Source organism: Lonchura striata, chromosome 11 (genome assembly GCF_050655825.1).
Source record: "Lonchura striata isolate lonStrDom1 chromosome 11, ASM5065582v1, whole genome shotgun sequence".
In the NCBI taxonomy this organism is placed as follows: Eukaryota; Metazoa; Chordata; class Aves; order Passeriformes; family Estrildidae; genus Lonchura; species Lonchura striata.
Window position 1 is genome coordinate 12842688 of NC_140713.1, and position 12329 is coordinate 12855016.

General features: G+C 38.0%; 1 long non-coding RNA gene across 1 annotated transcript; it reads right to left on the reverse strand.

Annotated features, from left to right (window-relative positions):
- Positions 1-1370: 1370 nt before the first annotated feature.
- Positions 1371-12304, reverse strand: LOC146766415 (uncharacterized). Its single transcript, XR_014957883.1, has 3 exons — positions 11906-12304; positions 2300-2391; positions 1371-1615 (listed from the first exon to the last, which is right to left on the reverse strand). It is a non-coding gene; the product is annotated as an uncharacterized LOC146766415 (long non-coding RNA).
- Between the last annotated feature and the right edge of the window lie 25 nt (positions 12305-12329).

Below are 12329 nucleotides of genomic sequence, written 5' to 3' on the forward strand. Positions count from 1 at the left end.
AGCTACATTATTACTTACTCCTGCACTGACAGGTAATTCCTAAGGGTTTAGTTAATGTATTAATGAAAATGATGAATGAATGAAAAAACCTGCAAGATAAAAATAAATTGGCAGGTCTTACAGAAAGACACCACTTAGTTCTCAAGCACAGGACTATTTTCTATGGTTTCCATTGCAGAGAAATTTTGTTCCATTAAGATTTATAGCTAGTATTGTTTCTTGGCAAAAAAAAATCCAAAAAATCTAATTAATAGAATGAATAAATTTAATAATGAAAACTCATCTGACAATGAGTTGTGATAGAGAAAATCCAGCAAGCACTATCAGAAAAACATAATATTGAAGTCACTGTGTAACCTTCTGGACAGTGAAGCACTGCACTACACAATGCACTGTGATAACATTAGACAGTTTGTCTTGCAAACAGGAACAAAACAATTTAATTACTCTGATATACTGATAACACATACTAGTCATGTTCTCTGCTATTCACTACCAGTGGAAATTTTCTCATAATATTATGAAAAAACAGCTGTCACACCCCAGAAATATAAAGCAAAAGCTACTTCATATTTTTAAAGACATGGCAATAATTTTAAAATTTCACTCATTTCTGCAAAGGTGCTGTGCCTATTATGGTTGGAGGTAATGATGTACTTAATGCATTACAAAAGTTACTTTCAGTAATAGACATATACTTCACATACTTTTAAACTATTTGCTGTAGAAAAACAATAGCCTCTCTCAGAAGTTGGAAAAATCCACATACAATTTCAAGATCAGCATTGCTGGCATGTTTGTTCAATCCATAATCTTGAATCTATTTTAATCTTAATATTAAATATTTTGACAGAGCATGTGCCATTAATTTTGTATGTATTAAGTTCAAGTGTACTTGTTATTTTCATAGAATGGATGTTAAAAATGTTTAAATCTGATATTTGATTGGAATGTATGTAACTACAAATTAAGGCAGTTCTTCACATTATTTTACTTCACTGCTTTTCTAATTATAATTATTTCAGTTTTTTCTTTAATTTTTCCACTGTTATAACTTCAACTTATAATAGAAGTTAAAGCAGTTGAAAATTAAAAATATCCAATAGCAAGAAAATTCAGCATTCAAAAGACTGATATAAAACTGTTTCAAACTGTCAGTAAACAGACCAGCAATTCACACCAATAATTCTTGGTCAGTGTCTTCACTTCATCTCTCTAAGGTAAAATGCAGAAACAACTGAGGGGTTTTCCATGAATTAAGAGAAATTCCATCCATCTTACACAACATGCAGAGAAAGCCAGGTCTGATAAGACCTGCCCATTCTAACCTGAATAGTCTGATGAAGTTCAAACACAAGCTGAAACTGGTGGCAACTGTGTAAAACACACAACTTTATTCTGTGACTGTTTACAACTTGAATTTAAAATCACAAAGGTGCAGCAGTGACATTCATGAGCATTTGTTTTAAAGGAAAAGCCTTCTTAAAATTTTAATTTCTCGCAGGTGACAGAGGGTGTGATGGTGGTTACAAGACTTCCACTATTCTCAGTGCTGCCAGCAGTGTCTTCTTAGCTAAAGCTCCCCATTGGTGCTGCACTGGTTTAACACGAATGGCTGTGACAAAATATAACAAATACTGTAAGGCAGCTGTAGTTTCTGCATTTGGTCATCCTCCCCACATCTGCTTACATCTAAAAATCAATCCCCTCTTTCATTAGGGAAAGGTTAATTGCCACCTTAATGTTTCATTTTACTGTATTATCAAACCTAATGATTTGATATACACCTTTGTGTGTTCCATGTCTTTGTGGTGTCCCGCCCCGAAAGGGAAACAATCAGGCAGTTGCCCATGGCTGGATTGGAATGAGGAGTCAGAGAGACCACAAAAACTCGCAAAATTTTATTACTTGGCATGAAAACCAAGTTATTTATTCCCTTCTAGTATAAACACATGGTGATGGAGTTTTGAGTATGGGGTAAAGAGGGAGGAAGGGGAAGAGGAAGGGGAAGGGGAAGGGGAAGGGGAAGGGGAAGGGGAAGGGGAAGGGGAAGGGGAAGGGGAAGGGGAAGGGGAAGGGAGGAATTATTTTCAATATAGAAACAGTACTTTTCAGGCTAACATGGGCTTGAAGAAAAATGGCTGGTGTTTTCATTATTTAAATGAAAAGTTCTTTAAATAATTATTTAAATTATTTAAGTTCTCCAGCTAGAACAAATGTCAGTTGTCAGCATCAGGTTCTAAGCAGAAATGATTTACAGTTATTAAACTGAACAGTTACAGGGCTTTGTCACTCTCACCTGATGGCAAAAGGGCAGGTGTCCTCCAAGCTGTGGCCATTTTGCAGGTTGATGTCAAGAACATCACAGAAGTCCAAACCTTTTAACAGGTGCTAAAAGAAGAGGTCAAGGAATATCCTTTGCATCTGAGAGCCCTGTTTGGAAATAGTTTTTGTGTTTTATTGTCAACTGCTTTAAAACAAACAGTAAAATCCACCTTTGTTTGTACAGGACACTCCTTTACTTGTGAAGGTCTAAAACCACCAGGCTTAAGAAATGCCTAAAAGCAGGCAACTGAAAGCCCAACAGCTACAAATGCCTTGGCCTCTCTCATTCAGTGCCCTACTTTAAAAGATGTGCAGGCACTGAGCTACCAGTCCCATAGGTATTAACAACAGAGCACACTGACCTGCAGTGTTACTAATCATAGCATGAGCACACTACAAAGATAAACTCTCTAATATTAATGTTAACCTGCACACAAGTTAAAACAAACTGACAAATGAAGTGCAATTGGTATGCAAATTTAAAGCCAGATTTTATTTCATGACAAACAGATGTCATCTGAGGCTGGTTCTAAGCAAGGATTTAATCCATGACCATAATGTAGGTCACTAATTTTGATAGAGTTTGTGCCTAGTATTCATGCAAGGAATCAGACTCAGCACATCAATAGCTGTCAAGAGTTTACATGTAGTTTCTTTTTATACCAGCCTTTAATAAAAGAAAATAACCCAATTAAGCAGATGTCAAAATATTTTTCTGCTGACTTCCCCATAATTTTCAATCATTAAAGGAGTATTTAATTTACAACAAAACATTATACTGTAATCCTATGCATCCAAGAATATTCATGTTTAAAACCTGAACCGCCCTCACCGTTTCTGCTGCCCTTCTGGTTTCCCCATGAGCTTCAGTAACTCAAAAGAATTGCAACCAACTTGGTAACTAAAAAAGAAAGCTTTGTGGAATGGGAAAAGTTCACAACAGGGGAGGAAAAAAAGCATTCTAAAATAGCCAGGTGTTCACCTCAACCCATACCAACTTCAAACAGATGCAAGGACAGTAGGTGAATCTGATTTCAGACTAAGGACATGAAAGATGAGTTTTATGTTCTTATGCTTTTATAACATTAGAACGAATTCATTTTTAGATAAAGAATAGTATACTCCCCTACTCTCCAATTCTTTCACATAAAATTTGCTCTGAAAATAGCATGGCTGAGTTCCACTCTTTCAACTGTTATTTGATCACTGCCAAATATTTGCAAGTACAGATTGTTCCACATCTCACCCATGTACTTGATTGTAGTTCATGTAGTATCTACTATGTTTTGTTCTACTTCTATGAATAAATGTACTATGGTAAGGGATCAAGTCAGTCATAGAAACAGAACAAATTACTTTAAAATATGAAACTGAAAGAGTGCTGGAAGAAGAGCCCCTGGCAGCCTTTCACCCAAGTCAAGGTTTAACCTTAGGAAAGGATGACTAGCCTAAGACATCAATACTGCTTGGCAGCAGAGGAGGTGAAGGTGTGTTCAAGGTGTGGATGGCAGTGCCTGTCCATGGCCTTACATCCTCAGGAGATTGTGTCTTCAACTTCAGGTGAAGGATGAGTTTTTTGCTCCAGGAAAAATTGCATTTTTGTTACTGTGCTCCTGATACATGAAAATACATGAAATTTATAAACTTAAAATATGAAGTTCTGAAAAAAATAGAGCTAAACTTAAAAGCATTTTTACTTAGTTATATACAATCAACACAAGAAACTGAAATTATAATTAGGCAATTACTATATAACTTCCTATATTTAATTATTATACGTGAGTTTGTTAAGTGCATTTTATGCCATGTAAGCAGCATTCCAGGACAGACATTTAATCACTACATGTATTATGCATTATTAGAAATTAATTCAGTGAACTATTTCAAAGCTGTTTCATTTTAACTAGGTCAAATGCTGTTACCCAGAAGTGCAATGAATCTGTGTTTAAAATTTAAATGCATTGAAAGAAATTTAAACTGAGGTTCTGAATGGAGAATATTTTAAGCAACATTCTCTCAAACAACCTAAACTTTCTCTAGATAGAATAATGAAGTCTGATTACAGGGCAAGAGGAAAATGCTATGTTGAGCTGTTCAAGAATACAAAACAGTCATTTAACTTCTTGGAGTGCAGGTGTGAGACCTTATTTATGTGAGGTATGTTATTTTCACCTCATGTTCAGGTTCCTGTAAGTGATTGCCTACAATTCTAGAATAATCTCCTGAAGAAAAGAGAAGTTGTTTATATCAAACTAAAAGTTGGTGTCCCTGTTTCCCATTGCTGTGCTGTTGCCATCCTCTATGTACCAGAAGCCACAAGTACCAAGCCCAATGCTAAACTGTGAGGAACCCACAGAACAATGTGTTCTTTGATCAGAAACATCTTTTACAAAAAGGGAGGTATCTGTGATCTCTATTTTAAGATATGCAGGAAAAGAAAGTATTTGTTATAGTAGGAAGCTGTAATGTACATCAGAGGAAGATTTTTAGTTAATGATTCCTGCTTGATCACATTTTAGTGCTAGAGTGAAAAAATATTAAAATGTATATTTATAATCTGATTTAATCTCATCATCCTAGCATACTAAGGAATAGTCAGCTGAAAAGAATACTGTCTGTTATGAACTATTACATTGACATTACTGTAATTTTGTTAGTAGCTTGTTTTTTTGCAAAAATACTGAAGATAGCACAAAAATTAAGACTAGCAATACATATGTTCTGAGGATTGATGCTGAATGTTAACCTTTAAGAATTTTACTGGTAACTTAATTTTAATCATTTAACTTGGAAGATTACATTTCTTAGCAATGTGGAGAGATGAAAATCACAAATTCCATTTGCTTCACTAGCAAAAATGTTTGTTTACACTGATCCTGAAATTATGAGTGGAACAGTAGATAGTCAAGCAAGAATAATTTTTTTATATTGGAATACCTACTTGCCTACTTTTCTAAGCAGTTCTAGAAGTGTTTCACAATCTGCAGAAAAAAAGCCACATATGTGCTTTAAAACACGTGAAAACAAATTAATTTCTAAGCTTTGCAATTTAATAGTTTAATAAAATTTGTAAGTCTATTTACAACCTGCTCCAATTATCCCACATGATCTTTGCATTTCAGACACATTAACCAAGCCAGTTGAAGCAGCTGTAGTTCTATCTGGATTCCTGTGCCTAAACATTTCAATAGATCACTAAACTGTGATAGTGGCATAGAATTTCTAACTCTCATTTGAAGATATTATGTACTGCTATACATGTGGAACACGTCATGAACCAAAAGAGAGAATCTCTGGTGTAGTTCCAGTCATATGACTATCAGAAGGAGATAAGTCAAATTTGGAAGTCAGTGAGGAGGAAGGGAATTAAATATTGCAAAAGATATTGCCTAGATGCATAAGAAATTTTAAAACTAACTAGAAGTTTTAAGGTGATCCAGAAACATTAAATAGGCATGATCTTCAAACATTATCTACATATTTGCAGGGTCACGTATCTGAACTGGGTTACACCTATCTATGTAATTACCATCTCTGTAACAGAATTAGCCAAACTCTTTAACAGAAACCTACTTTTCTTCATTGCTGGTGGCAGCAATGACAGTCAGAAGGTGTCTCATTTTTTCTGCATCTGTTGGTAAAACTGCATGTATAGCTTCTCTCTACAGTCACCCCTGGTGTAGCCATCTGCAGTCAACTGGAAAATCAATTAAGGAGTAGCACAGACTGCAAAACTGTACTAGAACATCACCAAGATTCACTACTTTACTGCTTAACATGCTGCTAAAAATGCTAAAAACAGTTCCTTAAAGCAAGGAGTTTCCCCCCTCACTTTTCATTTCCCCTGAGTATATCTGTTAGACATTTAAAAAATGCTAAGAAACATGGCTGGTTAAACTGGGCTGCAAACTTCTCAGAATTATTCTACTGAGAGCAGCCCATTAATTTATTCCAACCCACAGAAGATTACTTTTGTAGCATTCTCTCCTGAACTGTCTTCCATTTTGATGCTGGAACTCAAATCTCACTCCAAGGAAAGGCAGAGCAACTAGGAAAAGCCACCAGACTACAGTCAGATACTAGAGACTAACCAGGAACATTTTTCACCTGTGCTATAAAACAGTTTTCATAAATACTTTTAAAGCTGTGTTGAAAACACCCACAATAGACATATACCAATGTAGGAGTCATCAGAAATGAGCTTGCTTGCCTATCTCCAACAGAAGCCACCTCCCAGTTTTTTTGGGATCTGCTAAATCTACACACAGCAGACCAAAGGCCAAAAGTACAAGCAGATTTATATTGTTCTATTCAGGCAAAATTTGCATAATGAATCTATATCACTACTTGGCTAAGCCACTATTATTATTAGATACTATTAAATATGATTATTTGCTTAAGTTTCTCTCACCTTGATTTAAAGGTATGGTGCATTTTGTAAAGATTCCTACTAGAACAGGTAAGAATATGAGTTTAGGTATATGTTACCAGAAGTGAATTTTAAAAGCTAGACTAATCCAAAGTGTTGAACAGATAATATAAGCATATTTAATAGATTTTCACACTGTATTTGCTTTGTAAAGAGTGCCATATCAATGAGAAGTCATGTACAATTTTTCCTTCACCACTTTTCATTAACAAACTCTAGGGAGATGTGGAAAGGTCAGATTTCCTTCTTTGGGTTTGTCTAAATTACTGAATGCCTTATAACACACTTAGAGCCTCTCAGTCAGCACCTCCTGACAGTGCTTAAATAAAACCTAAAGTATACGGACATCACAACAGTCACAGCAAAAATTTGCAGCCACAGTGGGACATTTTAATCCAAACTTTCTGCTTACACAAGATGCTTCTAAGGCTTTTGCTACATCCATTTTTCCCTTATGTAAAGAGGTACTGAAAAGTGTACAGCAGCAAGTGCCTTCATTAAGCATCAGCAGCTAGAAGTGACTTCTGCATTAAGGGAATAGAAATTTAGCAGAAAAAACACCCCTTTGCATTCCAGCTGCTCCTCAGAGATCAGAGGGGCTAGGTGTGACAAGGCTTGACTTCTGATTAGAATCAGTTCAGCACTATAGGTCTGGCTGAATTCAATAAGAACTTCCATGATTACAGGTTCATAAATAGTACAGTTTATTGAAGCAACAGGAAAGCAGGTTCAGGATTGCCAGTTATAAGGGCATTAACAATGGATTTTGTTTTTTAAAGGTACTGATAACCTGAGTACAAATAATGAAATATAAAGAATCCATTTAAATTCTGTATTTATCTAGAAATAGTGTTTTTCCTCAGAAGATGATTAACTAAAAATCTCAAGAGAAATTATCTCCCACTTCTGTGGTATGGCAGCAATACTACAGAGAGAAAAGCATGAGAAGTTTACTTAACAGAGGGGTTGCCGTGTTATTTCAGGATATGCTCTTCTGGAAGCAGGTATAGGATGGAGCTATGTGAGAAAAAAGCTATAATCAGATTTGTGTGCTTGTGGTTATTTTGTTTGGTTTTTATTAGAAGCACTTAATAGGCTGGAAGGAATTCTTTGTTATACAAAAGTAGCAACAACTTTAACCCTACAGGACAAGCAGATAACTAAATGCAAACAACCCTCACAGCAGCTGCTGTGAATAGGATCTCAGGCTGAACACAAAAATGCCCAAAAAGATGGCTGGAAACAACAAGAAATTCAGCAAGAAATACAGCATATCCTGGCAGCCAGCAGTGTACATGGCTCATCATTTCAAAAGCCAACAAACCTCCTACTCCCATGTCTGGCACAAAGCAGGCTGTGAGCAGAGCAGTTCAAACAAGTGATTTGATGCCAGCTCTCAGAAGCTGCCACAGGAATCCAGCTGTTGCAGCACCACAACCTGTCCCACTGTGCTCTGCCCCCATCACAGCTGCTGGGAACACCTCAGGGCTACCCCACTCAGAGGTGGCAGCTGCCAGCCAGGGAGGGACATGGGGACATACCCACGGGGAATGACCAGGCACACGGGAACAGTGGCCTTCTCAAGGTTTGCCTGCCCACAGCACAGATTCCACACCACTACCTCCAAAAGAAATGAAACAAATCCAGCTTCCAGTCTTGGCTTCTCCACACTGTCACTAACAAACAGTTTGATTTTCCTATGAGCCTATATTGTGTTATGATCTAATGTTTTCGGCATAAATCTAAGATTTCAAAGAAAAATGTCCTTGTTCTAAACAGTTAACTTTCAACCTGAAAGTCAGTAAAAGAAGACAGTGTTATCACTCTATTATCATACCAGGAATGACATTTGAAGGACTAAAGCAGCCTTGCAAACAAGGCAAAATCAGATGAATACATCTGTTCCCCGATAGCTTTTAGAAAACCAAATACAATGTGTAGGAGAATGTGGGGATTAAGAGGCTGAGACTCTACTGGGGAATTAAATGGAAAGGACTAGAAAATAGAAAAGCTGAATACATATGGTTCAAGACTGAGCACTTCAAAAAGTGACAAAAAGGTGAACAAGAATCTGATGAGGGAGTTTCTTGTGCTAAGTGTAAGTAAATTTGGCAGAAAACAAATTCCCTTGCATTCCAGCTGGTCCTTAGTTATCAGAGGGCTGGAGGTGGCTGGGCCTAATTTCTGAGTAAAAGCCAATTCGGGACACTAAGTAAATGCAGAGCCAGTTCAACACTACAAGTTCAGTCACCTTCCAAAAGAACTATCATGGTCTGATTCACAAATCGCAAATTATTGAAGCAGCAGAAATGCAGATTCTTATTGGATTGCTGGCAGTGATTTGATTTCTTGCCCAGAAACTGATGTGTCTCTCATGTGACAGGTGTGTAAAGAAGAACAATAAGCTAAATAAGAAATTAAGTTATTCTGAATAAAAGAAGCCAGTCTTCTGAAGTGTTAGAAGGAATATGACAGTGAAGTTTTACCACACCTGCTGTAAGTACCTAAAATGATAAAAAAATCTCATTCCAGTTGCAGAAAAATAGCAGAGGAACACAAATTAGCTTTACAGTCTACCAAAATTCAAACCATTTATAGCATCTCAAGACATAACATGTTCAGTGTGGTAGAAAAAGTTTCATACTACACTTCTAAGAAGTGAAAATAAATCTATTGCATTAAGCTACACACAAAATCAATATTTCTACACTATATTTTTATTGTGTAGAGATGATCCTCTGAACTTCGTTCAGATGTATAAGAAAAGGCATTCTCTTTCCTACAGAATATGCATCTATTTGATGAAGCTCATCTTCTGGGATAAACTAAAATATTTTCTATAAGCCTGCTACCAAAAAAAAAAAAAAAGGAATGGAATTTTCTGATCAGATTTTTTTTTTGTTGTCTATACCAAGAAGTCCTGAGTATGGATCTTCTTACAGAAAAACCCCAGACAGTCTCTTGATAAGATTTAAGCTTTAATCTTCCAAAATCAACTCAAAAAAAGAATATAAAGAATGTAAACACTCTCATTGTATCACTAAATGCAAGTTAGGATTATATTTGTCAAACTTACTGCAGTAAACAGATTTATAAAAATACAAATGCAATTAGGATTAGTAAATGCAAAAAGACTGAATATGTAACAGTCTTAAACATTACCACAGAATCTCTGAAGTAACATATTGCCTCCAGAGGGAGGGATTGTTCAGAGGAAAATGAGTATGAGAAAGGATATGTAAGCTAAAAAATGCAGACGGCCGGAAAAGCAATCAAACTAAGAAACAAGTGACCCATCCTAATTATCTCTGATAGCAGATGCTGCCAACAGATGCTCTCACATTATGCTTCAAGTACAGCTGTGAGAATCAGAAATAGATACCAAAGATGCTAAACTCAGAAACATGCATTCCTTGCACCTTGAGAAGAGATACTTGAGACAGCACTCTAAACTGACAAAGCATGATTCTTCCAACCACCTCTGCCTTGTGAAGCAATCCAAGGGTACACCCAGCCCTTTTGCTTAGGCTGTTAATTTTCAGGCTTCACATGTGTTGGCAGAAACAGATATCAAGGGTTACTAACAGATGCACTAACCCTAAGAAATAGTTTATTTAAGTCATAGCTGTAGTGCCATGACAGTTACATTGCCTTGCCTCATTTATCTTGGCTAGTCAACAGAATTGTACAGTAGACAGTAAAAGCTATTTGGGGGGGAAAAATTCCAAACATTTTTAACAGTCCAAGAAGTTTTACATTAGACATAATAAAGGAATTACAATTTACTTAAGTATCTCAAGAGTTATAGATCTTGGAATTTTTGTCCTGATGTAGGTTCAACCTCTAAGTGTCACCAATCATTGAAGTTTGAATAAAAAACAGCTTTATGATATCTGTATCTGTTCAGATATAAACCTAATAGCTGGAGCAACATAAAAGACCAGAGGAGATCTGCACATCAGCAAGCTCACATAAATATAAATAGCTTAATGCAAACAATAACTTTCTGATCCTTTCAGGATGCTAGAAATCCACAAGGGCTATGCAGAGAACTCACTTTTTGATAGCAGCATCCAGTTTCCTGGGGTCTGATTAATTTAAGGTTCTACAAACTGCAAGAGTACAGTTGTAGAAAGGAAGAAAACACCTACTTTCCATACTCTAGTCTTTGATTCAGTGAAACTCCAATGGTAATATAGGCTATAGTCTTTGTCAACAGCCAGAAAAAACACCATTGAGGTGTTCTGCCTTCCTATATGGAAGACATAATTCAACCAGCACGAGTATCATGTTTTTTCTGGTTTTTACACTGGCAAAATTGGTATAAACTAACTAGGCAAAACTATAATAAGCTGGACTCAAACACTCTTAAGAAAATAATAGGCCATCATTTACTCAGTGAGCCATCACCAAAGCAAAAGTAATGCATGAATTTCTAGAATACACAATATTTTGTAATTATGCTTAAACCAATGAGAGCAAAATTACTATAAATCATATTTTCATGATTTTCCTTTTAAGAAACAGACGGAGAGAAATTAGACCAGATCCCAACCCCGAGAGCACTGCAGCGCCTCTGCTTTAAGCAACACGAAATTCTTACTGGACTACAAAATAGAATCCAGGCTCCAGTACCAGTTAGCTGAAAACAGATGGCAGCGCACAGAGCCCGGGTCCCTGGAGAGCTCGCTAATCGAGTCACTCAGTAACTCAGAAAGCTTTCACTTAGCGAACAGACCAGTTCAGTTACCTCTGCAGCCCAGCTGGGCCAGCAGCAGGCAGGCTGTGGGATCATGACGGCTGATCCCGGCACGTCCCGTGGGACGCTTACAAGCGGCACAGAAACCCAGCCTCTCAGCGCTGCTTTTGGCGGACCGCGATTCCGGCCGCTGCCGTCCAGCAGCGATTGCTGCCGCGGGGGCACAGCGGGGCCACGGCGCCGCTGCTGTCCCCGTTACTAACCCCGTCCCCCGGGCCGCTCCGCTCCTGCAGCAACGAGCCCGAGGGACGGGGCAAGGGGTGACGTGTGGAGGCACCTCACACCCCTTCCACAGAGATACAGGCCCCACACCCAGAGACAGATGTCTTCGTGCCCCAGTGCCATCCTCCTGCACAGAAACCCTGATGAATTCAATTGCCCGTGTAGGATACTCAGCCTGCTGCTCGTGTCTGTAGCTTGCAAGAGCTTTGCCTGGCCCTACTGAGGAGATCCCAGGTCAGTCTTGCTGGACATGTTTTCAAAAGCAGCCTTTAAATCTGTGCAGTGGCTCTTGCGAGCGCCTGGGCGAGCAGCCTGACCGTGGCTGGTGGCTGCGAGTGGGAGGGTGTAGAAAAGCCCCCGAATGAACAAGTGTAGGGGTTGACCCTGGCTGTCTTGAAGGAAGAATATTGTATCTTCTTTTCTAGCTCTTCTTTTCGGCCGAGACACGTATATTGAACAGCTGTCTTAAGTGTTGTGAAGATGTTAGGAGGCGTAGAAAAGGAAAAACCCCGCGGCTGCTGTTTAACAAATAAAGTTCAGCGCAGCTGTCGGACAAGCCGGCCGAGCCCGCCCCTTCCCCGCCGGAGCCAATGC